The sequence below is a fragment of the Oreochromis niloticus genome, linkage group LG9, assembly GCF_001858045.2.
Source record: "Oreochromis niloticus isolate F11D_XX linkage group LG9, O_niloticus_UMD_NMBU, whole genome shotgun sequence".
Taxonomy (NCBI): Eukaryota; Metazoa; Chordata; class Actinopteri; order Cichliformes; family Cichlidae; genus Oreochromis; species Oreochromis niloticus.
Window position 1 is genome coordinate 29,073,724 of NC_031974.2, and position 14,854 is coordinate 29,088,577.

General features: G+C 41.5%; 1 long non-coding RNA gene across 1 annotated transcript in view; it reads right to left on the minus strand.

Annotated features, from left to right (window-relative positions):
* The window catches only part of LOC109203470 (uncharacterized), a 79,503-nt gene that overhangs the window by 53,442 nt on the left and 11,207 nt on the right, over positions 1-14,854 (minus strand). The window contains exon 3 of the long non-coding RNA XR_002063243.2: positions 8,166-8,272. This is a non-coding gene — a long non-coding RNA (uncharacterized LOC109203470). The remainder of the gene's footprint in view (positions 1-8,165; positions 8,273-14,854) is intronic.

Below are 14,854 nucleotides of genomic sequence, written 5' to 3' on the forward strand. Positions count from 1 at the left end.
GTGGCCTGTCTGGTGAGTCCCACAGTGGAACAGATGGATGCTCGAATCTCTCTACCTTCGCCACGGCCACAACTAAAGCCACTCCACTATTCCTAACCCGCCAGGGAAAACAAGCAGAGTGATCCATTTCAAACACACAGGCCTCACACCGTAACGACCACTCAAAATATTCGCCCTCTGAACCGAGCCGAATGCCGTGGCATTTGACAAACATTATTTCTCCCTCTAAATTGAGACTGACAAGGGAAAACAAACAGACAGAGACGCCGACGTGTTTTGACATGATGTCACTTAACAGCAAAAGTGTAACGGCGACAATAAACTCCCGCTGACCACTGTGTTGACTGCTCTGTTTAGAGGTATAAATATGAGTGTAGTGGAAACACATGCTGGCGTTCTTCGCACCAGATGTCGACCATGGAAAAAGCAAATACAAAGTGGGATCGGGCCTCCTGGACATTAAAATACAATTACCTCCAATCATATCTGGTGTTGGAGTGTGTCATTTCATCTTACCTCACTGACATGGCATAGAGCCCCACGTACATAACACGCATGACCGTTCCACACGCTGAGCCCAGCATATTTATGAGTTCTTACATACTTCCATGAAGGCCGCTGCTTAGAAGGAGTAAAATCATGTAAGATTAGTATATTTGGTCAAGATCAGAAAATCCATTTAGTGTTATGGCCACCTATAAAGATTAATATAGCACTGTAACAAATTAGCTAGAGTCCAGATGTAAATCGACAATTTTGCTGCAAAAATGAATAAAAAAGAAGTCGGAGAGCAGTGAAAGGGGCTTGAGATTTTATGTCAAATGATTTTTCTAGGTGATGCAATAGAGCTGCTGCAATCCCCTTTGGGTGACCTGTTTCATGACTTTCCACCTGTTCTATTAAATCACTTACAAATGCAACTAATAAAAGCTACTCCTCCCAAAGTACCCTTCCTCCTTCATTCCCAGACTCCCTCTCAGCACTTAAGTAGGCTCTGGTTTCCTTTTTTATTTCCTTAACCTTAGTCTTCACCTACCAGCTATAATTAATAAGTATACTGAAAAAAGGCAAATTGCGGGACCTTATTATGATAATTACAGAAAGCAGGAGGGGTAGAGAACCAGGCAGGTAATGTAACGCAGAGGTCGCTCCAACAAGACAGCTCACCATCATTTGTCTTCCTACAGCACCTCTTTCCTTTCCTCCATTCCCTCTTTAAACTTTAATGTTAAAGCAAGTTGCCCAGTTGCTGTGAAAACAAATTTAACTGCCCACCTCAGAACTTCAGACAGGTGACTGTGAATTTGTGTGCATGAATCTGGGTATAAACGTGTGGTTATCTCACCAAGAGTGTGTGTTTGTTTCCATACTGTTTGCATGAATCACTGTGCTGACACTATGGTGATTCATGTAGACCAAGTGGAATTGCCGTCTCCTTGCAATAAGCTGGACAGTGCCAGATATTTAGTCATTATGTACTGTATGCGTGTGTGTGAAAGTACCTACAAAGAGACAGTTGTGTCAGAAGCAGTCTATCTCTGCTCTGGCATTGTTTAGTCTTTTCCCTGTCGTTATCCCCTGTAAAAGAAAACAGCACTTTCACATGCCGCTTCTCATTTGGGCTGGGAATCAGGGCCGCTGAGGAGCAGCCGGCCTGATGGGCAACAATGCCCACATTCAGCCTCTGAGCTCTCTGGCTCTCAGACACAGAGCGGAAAACAGTAAGAGCGCTGGGTTGTGTGTCCACATTTATGATTACACATGATGGGAGGAAGACATTTTATTTAGGTGGGCTGTGAGATTAGGATCTGGGAATGCCTCAGATGTGGCTTTGGAAGTCGTATGTGTTTTCACATTCACAACTCAACAGGCTGCAGGGGCAGTCTAATAGCCACTTGACTGAGTGTTGTACAAGTACACACATTTGAACAAACATAAGAGGATTTTTCATGACTGCTTTAAACTACTTTGCTTTCTTTGTACTGATTTTATTGGACAGGACAAAAATACACGTCTGACTATATTAGCCTCTAGTTTTCTGGACAGAGTTCCCACAAATTTACATTTCTATTATAATGATGTAAAGTTGCAAGAATAGTTTATATCCACAGACACACAAGTTGATGCACAAACATATAATGTATGTACACTTTACATTACAACCCGAAATAATACTAATACTTCTTACAGTGTGCAAGCTTGCATATGCAAACAAATAATAGTGCAATCTTACAAAAAATCAGCACAAAGAGCCTTCACATTAGCACATGTCAACCTACAGAAAAAATCAAGCAAGTAGACAGGAAAAATAGCCTGAGTAGGCAGCTTAACATAGGCCTCACCACAGACACACACCACGACACAGTGAAGTACTCCATCTTCCTTTGCAGCACCCCCAAGACACTGGCTCAATCCATCAAGTAAAAGATGTATTGCTTTTAAAGCACATGGGTTTATCTGTAAAACACTAACATGTGTGCTGTCTGCTTGAATCTCATTAGCTTCCCCATTCATTCTCAGCCAGCGTCATTACTTGCTCACCATTTTGATGTAAACAGACAACAGGAAAGTCATTTTCGTTAAACATATACATCTATCTAGTCTCTTCATTCGATAACGGTCTCAATTAAGAACTTCTAACCAGGATTTGCAGTTTCACTCACACTATATTCACTGTGGAAACCTGCAATTGTGTACATTCACACCAGTGCAAATTAAACGTGAATACCGTTCAGGCTCAGTTGAGGCAGACATTGGCTGTCTGAATCAGTGTGTTCATGAAGGCTTCCAGACAAATGGAATCAGAGGAGCCATGATCCAACCGTCCTAATTGTGTCAGAGAGAAGAGTAGGCCTGTCTGCCACAGATGAGAAAAGCATGGCATGTCAAGTTGCCAGCAGCTCATTCCAGTGAGTGTCATTCATGGAAAACCAACTACGTCATGAACTGAATCGATCACAAGACCTTCCTGTCTCAATGCAACAATCAGCTACCTTATTAAGGAAAGACAATCCACAGACATCAATCATGTAATTTGAGCATTTAAAATAATAATGCCCTCTACATTAATTTGTGCAGCGGTTACTATAGCTCTGAAGTCTAACCAGTACTATTTGTGGGTCTGTAATGAGAAGTCCAGCTGATCCACTGGTATTCAATTGCTGGTGTGGCCGGGTGGCCAGGCCCGCTAGTGGTATGTCCTTATTGATTGGTTCTAGCTGATGCCAGGCAGAACATTATGTAGACTGGCATTGCCAACTGGATGGCATGGACTCTGAAGTCTACTGTTTCCACTAAACTGCACCCAATGACATCTAATCGTAATGGGAAAAGCAATCCTGTGAGAGCAACGACACAAAGCAGACAGAAAAAAAGGAAGAAGAGAGGGAAGAGAGGGAAGAGAGTGATAGAGCCTGACATCGGTCCTGTCACATTCCTGGCAGAGGGGATTTTATAGCTGCTAATGATGCCTAACAACCTGGAATGGAAGATTTAAAGGAGAATGGGATGGAGGGAGTGCTAATTTTGCCCCAGTACTGAGAAAACAGGAATGTGGAAAGGTCCTTAAAATCTATACTTCTGACCTGAAGGTAAATACAGCATAGATAAGGAACTCTAAAACACCCCAATGAGTTTAGATTAACTTAAATAAAAAGGGTTTTATAAAACGTTGAAACACGCAAGATTGACTGAAAAAAGTGGCCCTGATAGTAAAACCAGATGAAAAACATGAACTCAACTCTGGAACAAGAAAAAAACAGGGATGGAGTGCTAGTAGGAGTATAACTAAAGATGAACTTAGTGGGTGAAGTAAATGAATGTTCCTCCAACAGCAATGAGAGCCGGCACCGACTGAGTGGCACTAAGCGAGCCAGCACGTGATGTAAAAAAATTAAGGCGAGCACAGTGGGGCAAATGTGGCGAGCATGTCCAAGTCTGCTATTCACATCTGCATCACACAGCTTCCAGTCTATCCAAATGAGAGGAACAGAGACGACCACAGCAGGCTTGTCAACCTCTAATGTTCTCACATCATAGTGATGGTCACCCCAAGCAGCAGTGGTGTGCCCTTCTGTGGGCGTTTTGGATTTTCCAGGATGCTTTGGGGTGACACTGTGACTCCTCCACAACAAGGAAATGTCACTCAATGAGTTTTTTAACCACCAATTTAAACAATGAGGAATATGAAGAAGATTAAAATACCAGAAGAGATACCAGAACAAAAAAATACTAGAAAAACAAAAATCAAATCAAATGTCTTGAACAGTAACACACTGAGTATCTGAGCATCTGTGCAAATAACAATTAGCACTCTAAGTCTGAGGCCATGGCTCTCAGCTGGAAATAACAGCGTCCATCTATTCTGGGTGAGGAATGAATAGAGAATGGGAGATTGACATACTGACTGGCATGGCATGTGCAGTGTTTTAACGGCCTGTGTTCCTACCCTCATTTATGGCCACAAACTATGGTTAGCGAACAAAAGAATAAGACAAGAGCAGCAAAAATGGACCGTCTGAAGGGTGTCTGAGCTAAAAGTGAAGCGCTCAGTCTTTCAGGAGGGACTCAGAGTCAAGCTGCTGCTGCACTTCTAGATAGAAACGTCCTAGCGGAGGAGTTTTTGGCTAAACCAGGGGAGGGGTAGTGCCTAAGGGCTGGCTTGGGATAACCGGTTTCCCTCTGGAAGAGCTGGAGACACTGACAACTCTGCTTACAGTGCTGTCTCTAGATAAGCAGTAGAAAATAGATGGATGGAAATATCTTCTTTTGACAATAATGGTCTTGACTGAAATACTTGCTTTCTAACAGTTAAGGTAATGTTTTAGGCCTCTCAAACTCAAAACTGATGGACCTGTCTGACTTTTGGGAGGGGGGCTAAGAGACAAAAATTGTGTAACACCAGTGCATTCTACTTCCTCCAACTTTTGTCTACAGCTTTCCTATTACTCAGTCTGCACTCGAGCCCTTTATCGCTGCAGGCAAACTTCCCAAGTATATCAGCTACACTGCCGCGTACTCGACTCTGATGCAACCCTTCCAACACTCCAATTTATACCCCCACCTAAACAGCCCCGAAACTTTATCCAAAATAACACATTCTTTCAATAAAAAGACACAGTTGAGCTGATATATCTGTATGTGCGCACATGTTTATGCTGTACTCCAAACCCAATTATTTCACTGGCCCGACATATGAGCTGATAAATCAGCCCACTTGGGACAGCAGCAGGAGAGCAAGGAGTATAACACAAAGAGAGGGAAGACTTTTTACAGTTTCTCTAAAATGTGTCATGAAGTCACGTTCCAAGAAAGGATAGCAATTTATCAGAGCTACTGAATACAATCCACTCCACTAATCACAATTTACTTAATGAATAACTCATGAGTACAAGAGGCCTTCGTGCTAACTACACTGTAGTCCCTGCGTCATCCAGAGCTATACAATGAGAAACAGGAAGAAAGAGGCAAAATGTGACAGAGAAAATAAAAGAGAGCAAAATAAGGAGGGATGTAAGGGAAATTAGATATTGTACAACCCTGTTGTTATGATGTCAAGTTTCAGACTGATTATATGAAATTGCAAGTTAAAGGGCAACATCTAAATCAATTTGGTGTAGCGGTGAATGCAGACCCAGAACAATTAGAGGTTTTTTGTTTTTTCCTCTCTTTTATTGGATGCCGGAATGGCTTTGACTTCTCCATGAACATCTATGCGACTGGCTGCTTCCTTAATGTAAGATCTAACTGGTCATTCGGGCCAGATCCACTTCAAAGACATAACAAATGAGAGTCCAGAGGTAGTTGGGTAAATGCAGAACTGTAACACTCGCAAGGGTACATGCACTCACAAGCAGACTAGCTTTGGGTGCCAAAATGTCTATAGTAGATGATAATGTAGTTCTGTCCATCAAGTTTGCTACAGTATTTTACTTGCTTCGTGAACTGTTTGAGTAATACACGTTTTACTTTCATGTTTAGATGAAAGTCATGACCAAAAGCGTGTGGATCCTTGTTCTTGCTCAATATTGAAGCCAAAATAGAGTGTGTTCAGGTTTCCTTTGACTTTGCTCCCATAGTAGGCTCCAAACACAAGCCATAACATGTGCCATTTCTGGGACGTCTCACAGCCACAAAAGCCATCCTTCAGTATTCATTGTTTTCTTTCATGCATCCACAGAATAAACTGTGCCCTGCACTATAATCCTACTGTTGTCCACACCATGGTCAGGCCTAAATTATAAGCATGGGAGATTATGGGCAGCAGCTGTTCCCTGTGGGTCCTTTGGGCACCACTGTGTTGCAACTTCAGACTGAAACTTGTTTCCCATTACTGCAGTGTGTACCGTGTTACTGTATTTCTTGAGTTTTATTTTCTCACTGCTGTGGAATTTGTTGCAACCACAATTTCAATGGCTGACACTATTACCTGAAAAAATGAAATGCACTTTTATGCAGTGTGGTTGGGAGTTGTGTATCAGATAAAAACACCCTATAATGAATTGATTTCCTGCTATAAATACAAAAAGTGTATCCTGTTTTGTTTTTGAGCCTGTAGGGAATAAACTAAATTAAATATACTGGTAGGAAGTTGAGCCACCGCTGCCACAATATTGTGGCAATACAGTCGAATGATCAAATATAAAGGGCCACAATGAATTTATAAAAGTAACCTTGTACTGACCTCTTAGAAAAACACTAGGGGCACAGCACTTTTTTACTTCAGACACAGCAACCAGTGTCTACCCATAACCTATAAACTAACCACTATATGACTGCAAAATATACTCTGCATAATTAACACCTTCAGTATTGTGCAATAATACACAATATCACACATTATTAAATGTGTGTTTCAGATATTTTAAGGTACCAAATCAGTTAAAGTAAAAACATCAAGACGTGTAATGGAATAACACCCCCTAGATGATTGAGCTGACCAGGGCGGGTGTAAATCACTTTATGGTTTCAGGGAATGCGATCCAACAACGGGCTCGGGAGAAGCCAGAGCAGGAAGCATCCACGACAATGTGTGTTGTGAGAGGGAAAAAGCGAGAATTCCTCCAAGCCACATTATTACGTTCAGCAGCTCCAGAGAACATGCAACAGGCAGGAACCCAAAAATGGCTTAGGTGTGTTCTCCTTCCCCCAGGGTGTGGTGAGAGGAGCGCGCCGGCCTGGAGCCAAGATGGCGGTCAGGGTGAAAACCACAAAGTGAAAATAGAGGCAGCCGGGGCCAGGACATGTCCGACACAGATCAAAGATGGGCAGGGCCTCAGAACATAATAAAGTGCTGAGAGGACAGAAGGAGGTTTTTCAAAGGCCATCGAGGACTTTTGTAGTGGAGTGTTTATGTGCTGGAGGACACTAAGTTAACAGAAAATAACTTCAAAACAAAGGGACAATCGGCATTATCATGGAAAAAAATGAGTTCAGATAATCCAACGAAAACCAACCAGGTTTGGTGGCGTTACAGAAGCCCATTCCCAAATGTGCCAGACTGGCTGACAAGGCATGAGGAATGCAAGGAATGGCAGTCATCAGGCGATGCAGACACCGAGGATGTTGAGGGGTGGAGTGAAAATGAGAATGTCAGCCAACATGTCCGAGTGGATTTGGGGCCCGAGGCGGAGAGAGATGGGTGGTTGTTGATGTTTGAGACAATGTCTAAAGAGCGTGGACATGAGAGACTTGTCACAGTCAGAGAGCAACACTGACCAGGATAGAAGAGGAAGCTGATCGCAGACACCAAGCCTAGACTGACTCAAAATACTCATGCCCAAGAGCAGGGTAATTGTGGTCCGTTTTGGTGTGCTTACAACTTCAAGGTTGTGGGCTGGATTCCCACAAAAAGCATGTATGGTATTGGCTCAGCTTGTTGTGTGGATAAGAGAGGTAGCTGGAAATACAGGGCTAAGCAAGCAAAGCCTAGATAACAGGATTTGAAGAGAAATGTATGCACCCACTGTTGATTTTATACCTTCAATGAAAGTTGACAGTAGAAGAAAGGCTGAGAGCAACAAGCAGATCAGATACCTCTAGGCTACAATATTTTATTATAAGCTGTTAACATCTGCAAAAGTATCTGGAACATTTAAAAACTGCTAAAAACTCTTAAATACAAATCAAATACATAATGTCTGAAGATGACTGACAAAGTTACTTACCAGTGGCTCCTTATTCTTGACCAATCTTATACTTTTCACAGAATCTTCATCATCATCGATGTCTTCAGGCAGCGGTGGTAGTTCTGGGTCGTACTTCTTTTGGGCAACTGCATCGTGGACAGACAGGAGAAAATAGGATTTATGGGAGGAAACACATAACAGGCAAGGGTTATCTGTCAAGCCATGAAGGCCTCAACTTTACCCCAGTCCACTTAGCTAAATAAAGTATGGCCATGCATGCTATTAAGAGTCCGATCTATCACTTCCTTTTTTAAGCAGGACAGAAAAACTGCAGACTGCAGGGAGGATGGTTATGAATTGGGTTGTCTCCCTCATGTGCTGGGTGATGGATTTGAAAGCATTCAAGGCCAAAGCTTGTAGATGAACAAGCGTTAATTGCCATTAGGCCCGTGCTCTCCCTCCATACATCTCTCTGATTAAAGGCAACCCAGGCTCGCCCTGCACCATTGCTCAGCAGGAGCTGCAAGTGGAAGGGAAGGGGGGGCAATGTGACCACCACAAAATCAGCACTTTGCAGGGTAAGGTGGTGAAGACTCAAAAGCGATGTTCTTCACTGTTCAGCGGCAAGCTCAAAGTAATGAAGTTCTCAGCTGCCTTAGATATTTCACACTTTCACGAGCAGACATAAAAAGAGACGGGACGCAGACGAGAATGATGCCATTGAGGCATTCATTTTTCAAAGTATTTAACAACTGCGTGTCCGGACCAAGATGCAGCTGGACGCGTGCTGCTTTTTCCGTGGTTTAGGAGGGGGGGAAAAGTGAGAAAAACATCTTCCAACCAAAGCGCCAGACAAAAGTAGAGGGGTGGAGAGCAAGAGAAACAGGCAAGAAAGAGAAGGATATGGTGAGAAGAGAACCAGTGTGTTTTATGACATGGGAGCATGCTGCAGTACAGCATTCAAGATGTTGCTAAATGGGAGCAGATGAGAGGAGGAGACACAACTGGAGCTATGTGTCCGGGATCCATGCACAGACAAGCTCCCCAGAATACCGTCTGTATCCTGTAAACTTCACCGAATCCTTAAAGAATCATTTTTATTCGTTGTTTGTAGTTGGATATTATTAACACCAGGAGAACTGGATTTGAAGGTCCTGACCACTAACCACTGAAGTCTGATGATCTCTTTACTCAGAGCTTAAAGTGTTCTCAAAATTAGCATTCATATATCACAAATATATGCTCGGAAATACAGAAAAAAACTTGATACAATTTATAAACTAGCTTTCAAGATGTTCAAACTTATTTATAGGACATAAAAAATAGAATAATAACATAATTCCAATATGTTATAGATAAAGCCTTTTAGATAAACTCTTGGTGTGCCAACCACCTGTTTAATCATGTTTCTTTGGCTTTGCTGTGATTCTCTTGGCTTAGAATTGGTCTTTGGAATGCAAAACAATAATAAGCATAATTGGCCCTTTGCAAAGTAAATGCAATGTATGTGTTACCTTATTATCCATCAACATAAGAATTGCTTTTGATTAAAACCATCATTAACAAAATATGTAAAGAAAATCTGTTTTACAGGCTGTTTCGCTCTGGCTGAAACATCTATGCAGGAACAATCCTGTATAATCAATAGAAGCAATCCAAAAGTTGGAAAGTTCAAGGTGGGGGGGGCAACTTCTCTGTTACTACTGTCACAACAACAACTCAAATGTTACTACTCAATCAAACTAACAGAGCTTCAATTAGCTTTTAGCAGGGCTCAACTTGCTGCTGGTTACTAACTTTGTTCATATACAACAGCGTTATACCTCGTTGCAGTGCTCAAATTCTTCAGTCTGATGAAAACATGAGTTTTTCTCAGCAATGTGAAACAATGGTTTTGCATTTCCTCATCACACCCTATTTGGAGGGACTGAGAGGTCAGAGCATAGAAGTTTGAAACCTGTACGTGTGAATCCTCCCATAACCCTATATTGATAATTCCCAGAAACAATTTTCCAACTCTAAACTAACCCAGTGGAGACCAGATGATTAAACACTGACTCATATTCCAAGAGGAGAACATATTTAATTCTATGATTTCTCCTTTCATTCTCGTCGTTCCTCCTTGAAATGCTTTCTCTCTAAATCCTCTTGTCTAGACTCCTTTCAAATGCCATTAATCCTTTCTATATTCTTGTTTGCTCCTCTTCAGTTTTATCTTTCATGCATTCCCCTCCCCCACAAAATATTCATTCTGTTCATTTCTCAGAACAGGGCTAACAATGTCTTCCTGGCTTTCGTCCGCTCTGTACATAAATATACATATTGCATTGTATTGTATGTCTGGGTTTGCTGTCATTATGGTATTGAAATATTCTCTTGGAACGCTAGAACACAAAACTGTTTGCAGATGAGAACAATAAAGCAAAAGGGATGGAAATTGGATCCCAAACCTGTGCTTGATGATAAACATGAGGTTAGTATCAGCATATCCAGACATGGAATGAGAGTTTGCCTTTACAGTTTATTCAAAAACTTGATGAGATCAGTAATGTTACATATACATAAGTAGATATAAATAAATGAGACTTAATAACAAAGCTGTAGCTAATGAAGTGAAGCAGTGCAATGTTCACAGCTGAATAAAATATCACAAGGCATACAAGGCATATATTTATAGATGAAAGCTTCTAACTTTGAGGCCACCATCTTTTGTTTTTCTTTATTTTCCTTTCCCTTTTTTTTTTTTACCAGAAAACCAGTTTAATTTGGAGCTGTATCAACTTCACTTAGCTTTCCAAAAACATCCTGTGGTAAAAGCCAGCCTGCAGGATGACAGCAAATCTGGGGAAAGGTTTTAGTTTGAGGCTGGACACGTGTAGGGTTGCAGCTCTCTTTATGGTGTTGGACTGTCAGTCACAGCACCTGATCCAGGTCGAAAAAACATAAGGGTCAGCCAAGCGTCTATCACTCTCTCAGCAGGGTGCGACAGCCATGTGCAGCAGTAGTCCCCAGAATCAATAAATATCTGTTTTGACAGTTGATTGAGCACTTTTTTGGATGCTGTTTACATTCCATTTCCATTGGTATTTGAATGTCATTATCCAATTTCAACCTGCACAGATAAATCAAACTCGTACACAATTTGGACTTTAAGGAAAAAAAAAAACAAATCCAGTTCATAAATTGTGGTATCACTACTTTCGTAAACATTATCGAGTACCACAGAACAACAATGTGGTTCCTCCACTAACCTGCTGATTGTTGTTTTCTTAGAACTCTATCCACTAGGCCTAATATCCTGACCTTTAAGTGTCTTCTCATCAATTGCCACTTCCTTAAATCCAGTATTGCTCCACATTGCCACATCCTCCCCTAAGGCTGTGCCTAACAACCCGTAACAGAGCCACAGCTAATTCCTTGTAAAAACTTTCTGGGAAGTAGCAAAAACAGCTGTATGCTAATAGATAGCACATGGTACATGCCCTGTATGGTGACCGCTGACATGGAGTACAGCTACACAGGTACAAATGTTTCTGTCACTTACACACACACGCACATGCACACATGTCTCTGCATGGAGGCTTCCTCACTGGGTTGATATGTGTTAGTGGGTCTTGTTATGCCTCAGTGTTGGTGGATTAGCCATCTAATCAAATCTAGAGTTATGCCCTTGGAAAGTTCCTGGAACTAAAGAGGAAAGAAGAAGGGTGGGGAGAAGGAAAGAAAGATGAAGGGAAGCAAAACCATCCTTGTTTTCCAGGCATCCCTGTCTTTCTCAGTTCATGTTTGTATTCATTAGGCATAATAGGGATCCTAGAAAAACAGATCACTGATCTTGACTAAATAAACCTGCCCATACATTCCTGGCACTGGCCTCTCATTAAAGCCCCGGCTCTGTCCGCAGCCCGCCTCGTTTTTAAGCTACAGGATATGGATTGGTGCAAGGTAACTGTTTTCTCTAAGCAGGGAGGCACCCTGCCGTTAGGCTCTGCCTCGGAGGCACTGCTGTAGGCCAACTGGGATACACACATCTTCACTGAGCCTTGAACTTTAGCATGCGCCCATTTGAGTCAAACCCATTCTACTAAAATGCATACACAACCCCAAGTCCACACACGAGGGCGGAAACAGCCGGTCATGATAATTGGCACTTTCATCACTGTCAATATTAGTCTTGCTGAGGGGGGCTAATATAGGTGAAAGTTGTTTTCGCATGTGCAAATCATAAAAAGACAAAATTTGAGGCAGAGAGGGAAAGAGAACGAAAGAAAGAGAGTGGGGAGTTTTAAAGAGCCTGATTTATATCCCCACCTTAGAAATGGATCATTTCAGCTATAATTAAGAGTGATACAGTTACTATCGCACAGAGACGCCATTCAAAGGCAGCAGCCATCTGCTTATGTTTTACACCCACATCCCTGTGATTTACACTGAGGCTGGCTGATACAGTATCAAGTGCCCAGGAAGACAGATGGATAAGAAAGACAGCAAAGTTTAAATGACCTTTTAGTTTTGTTTTGTTTTTTTATGCTTTTTTTTATTATTGTTTTGGGGGGTTGGGGGGGGTTAATACTCACAAAATCTGCCTTCATGCCTCAGTATGTAACAGTCCCTCCCTCTAAACAAAGATGCCTAAGGTAATTTATTGTCGACCCAGTGTTCCAGATCAAAATGGCCGGAGTGTGTAACTTGGTACTTTGACATACAGGAGCCCAGGATTGTGATAAACGTGTACCAAAACACAAGAGTAAAGGTTTGTGAACACATGCAAATGCTGATAGCTCAACATGTATAGGACAATAGTTACAGGGAGTCCCTGAGGGCTTCTGACACCTTTTTTCCCCCGGTATTTGCAGTACCAAAAGGAACGCTGACATAAAAATAATAGTCTGCTGGTGGTTTCTTTGTTAAACTGCTACTTCCTGAATCTCACTTTAAAAGGTAAAATGTTTCCACTTGTAGCATCATAGAGCAATACCTCCATAAACAGGTTCCTTTACGTGCTGGATGTCTTCTAAGAAGTGTTTCAGTGGTGTCTCGTAGCCAGGAAATCTTTAAAAATGGTTGGTTGTAATCCTAGTTCAGAGATAAAATGCCACTCCTCTCCAGGTTGTCTCCTTTGGCTTGTGCTGCTAAACTGTCTGCCAAAATGCACTGGCCAGCAATGGAGGAAGCAGTAGCAGAATATTTTCCATTGTTTGGTGGGGAATTGTTTGGCTGACCCCGTTCTGCACTGGAGCTGAAGGCAGCTCGACAGTGTTTGGAGGTGGTGGGTGAAAAGAATGACAGCAAGTGAGCAGAGAAAATAAATAGACAGAGTGGAAACAAGTAAATACTTATGGGGCTCTTCCTGAATAGATAACGCTAGAGTTGGAGATTTGCCACTGCAGACGTGCCACTGTTTCTCTCTTGAAGCACAAAGCCACAGCAGGTAGTCCGAACATCACAATAGATGTTTGAAGCTATCATGTTTTTGTTAATGGATGGACTTGCCCATCTGGCAGTTTTCTGATGTGAGCAGGAAATCTTGTTTTATTGGGTTTTGTTTAAAAAGAACTCAACCAGGCTGAAAAGCACCATGGTATCCCCTCTGGCTAAATGTTTCAAGTTCTGTCCACCAGTACACATATCCAGTGATGTCACCACATACTATTAGATCAGTCATTAATACCCTGAGGCCATAATAGTGTACACATCTACACATCTGCTGGGTTTTTTTTTTCTCTTTGGAAACTTCCCCTTGTAAACTACCTGGACACAAAGTCTACTGTTTATATACGGTCTATGCTACCAATCCACATCAGATAATGGCTCAGCTGATACCAAACTGGTCTGTCTCATATATAGTGTTCTTTTTAAGCTTAAGTCTCTGTCCCTGACTTTCCAAGTATGAAAATGAAAAATCCAATCAGTGGTCCCAGTAAGAGTCATGCCATCAAATCTTAACTACTGCAATGGTTCTACAAAGGAGTATTAAGCAACAGTAAGAAAAAAAATATTATTGATTATTTTTAGAATAAAGTCAAAATTACCAGAAAAAAGTCAAAATGTGCAGATTACAGTAGACAAAGTGCCACTGCTGCTATACCCTGTAGAAAATGTTTTATGTAGATGAGTTAGAGAAACAGATCATTTTCTTAATATAGCCCAAATACTCTGCCGTGTGGCTCTGAGTGAATGATGGCTTTTGATTCATAAAGTTTTGTGATCCTACATATAGTAGTACATCACTGCAAGAAACTTAAACCCACTGGAGATTAAGCTCTTTTAGGTGCTCAGGAGTTGCCCTTTAATTTCAGTAAAGAATAAGAAAGTACACTGGTCCGTCATTTATCCCGGGAGTTACGTTCTAAAAATAACCCGCGATAGGTGAAATCCGCGAAGTAGCCAACTTTATTTTTTACAATTATTCTAGATGTTTTAAGGCTGTAAAACCTCTCACTACACACTTTATACACTTTTCTCAGACAGGCATGAACATTTTCACACTTTTCTCTCGTTTAAACTCTCTCAAGGTTCAAACCTTCGTAGAAAAATAAGTCCAGTATTATAGAATGAGAAAAAAATGCGAAATGGTGAGGCTACGAAAGGTGAACCGCATTATAGCGAAGGACCACTGTACTCACTCTAAAATAAAAAGCTTTTTTTTCTTTCCAAAATAAGTCCATTTTGGTTTTCTCCAAAAACGAAGGTTGGAATAAGAACTTAGGGTTTGGACTGTGACTGAT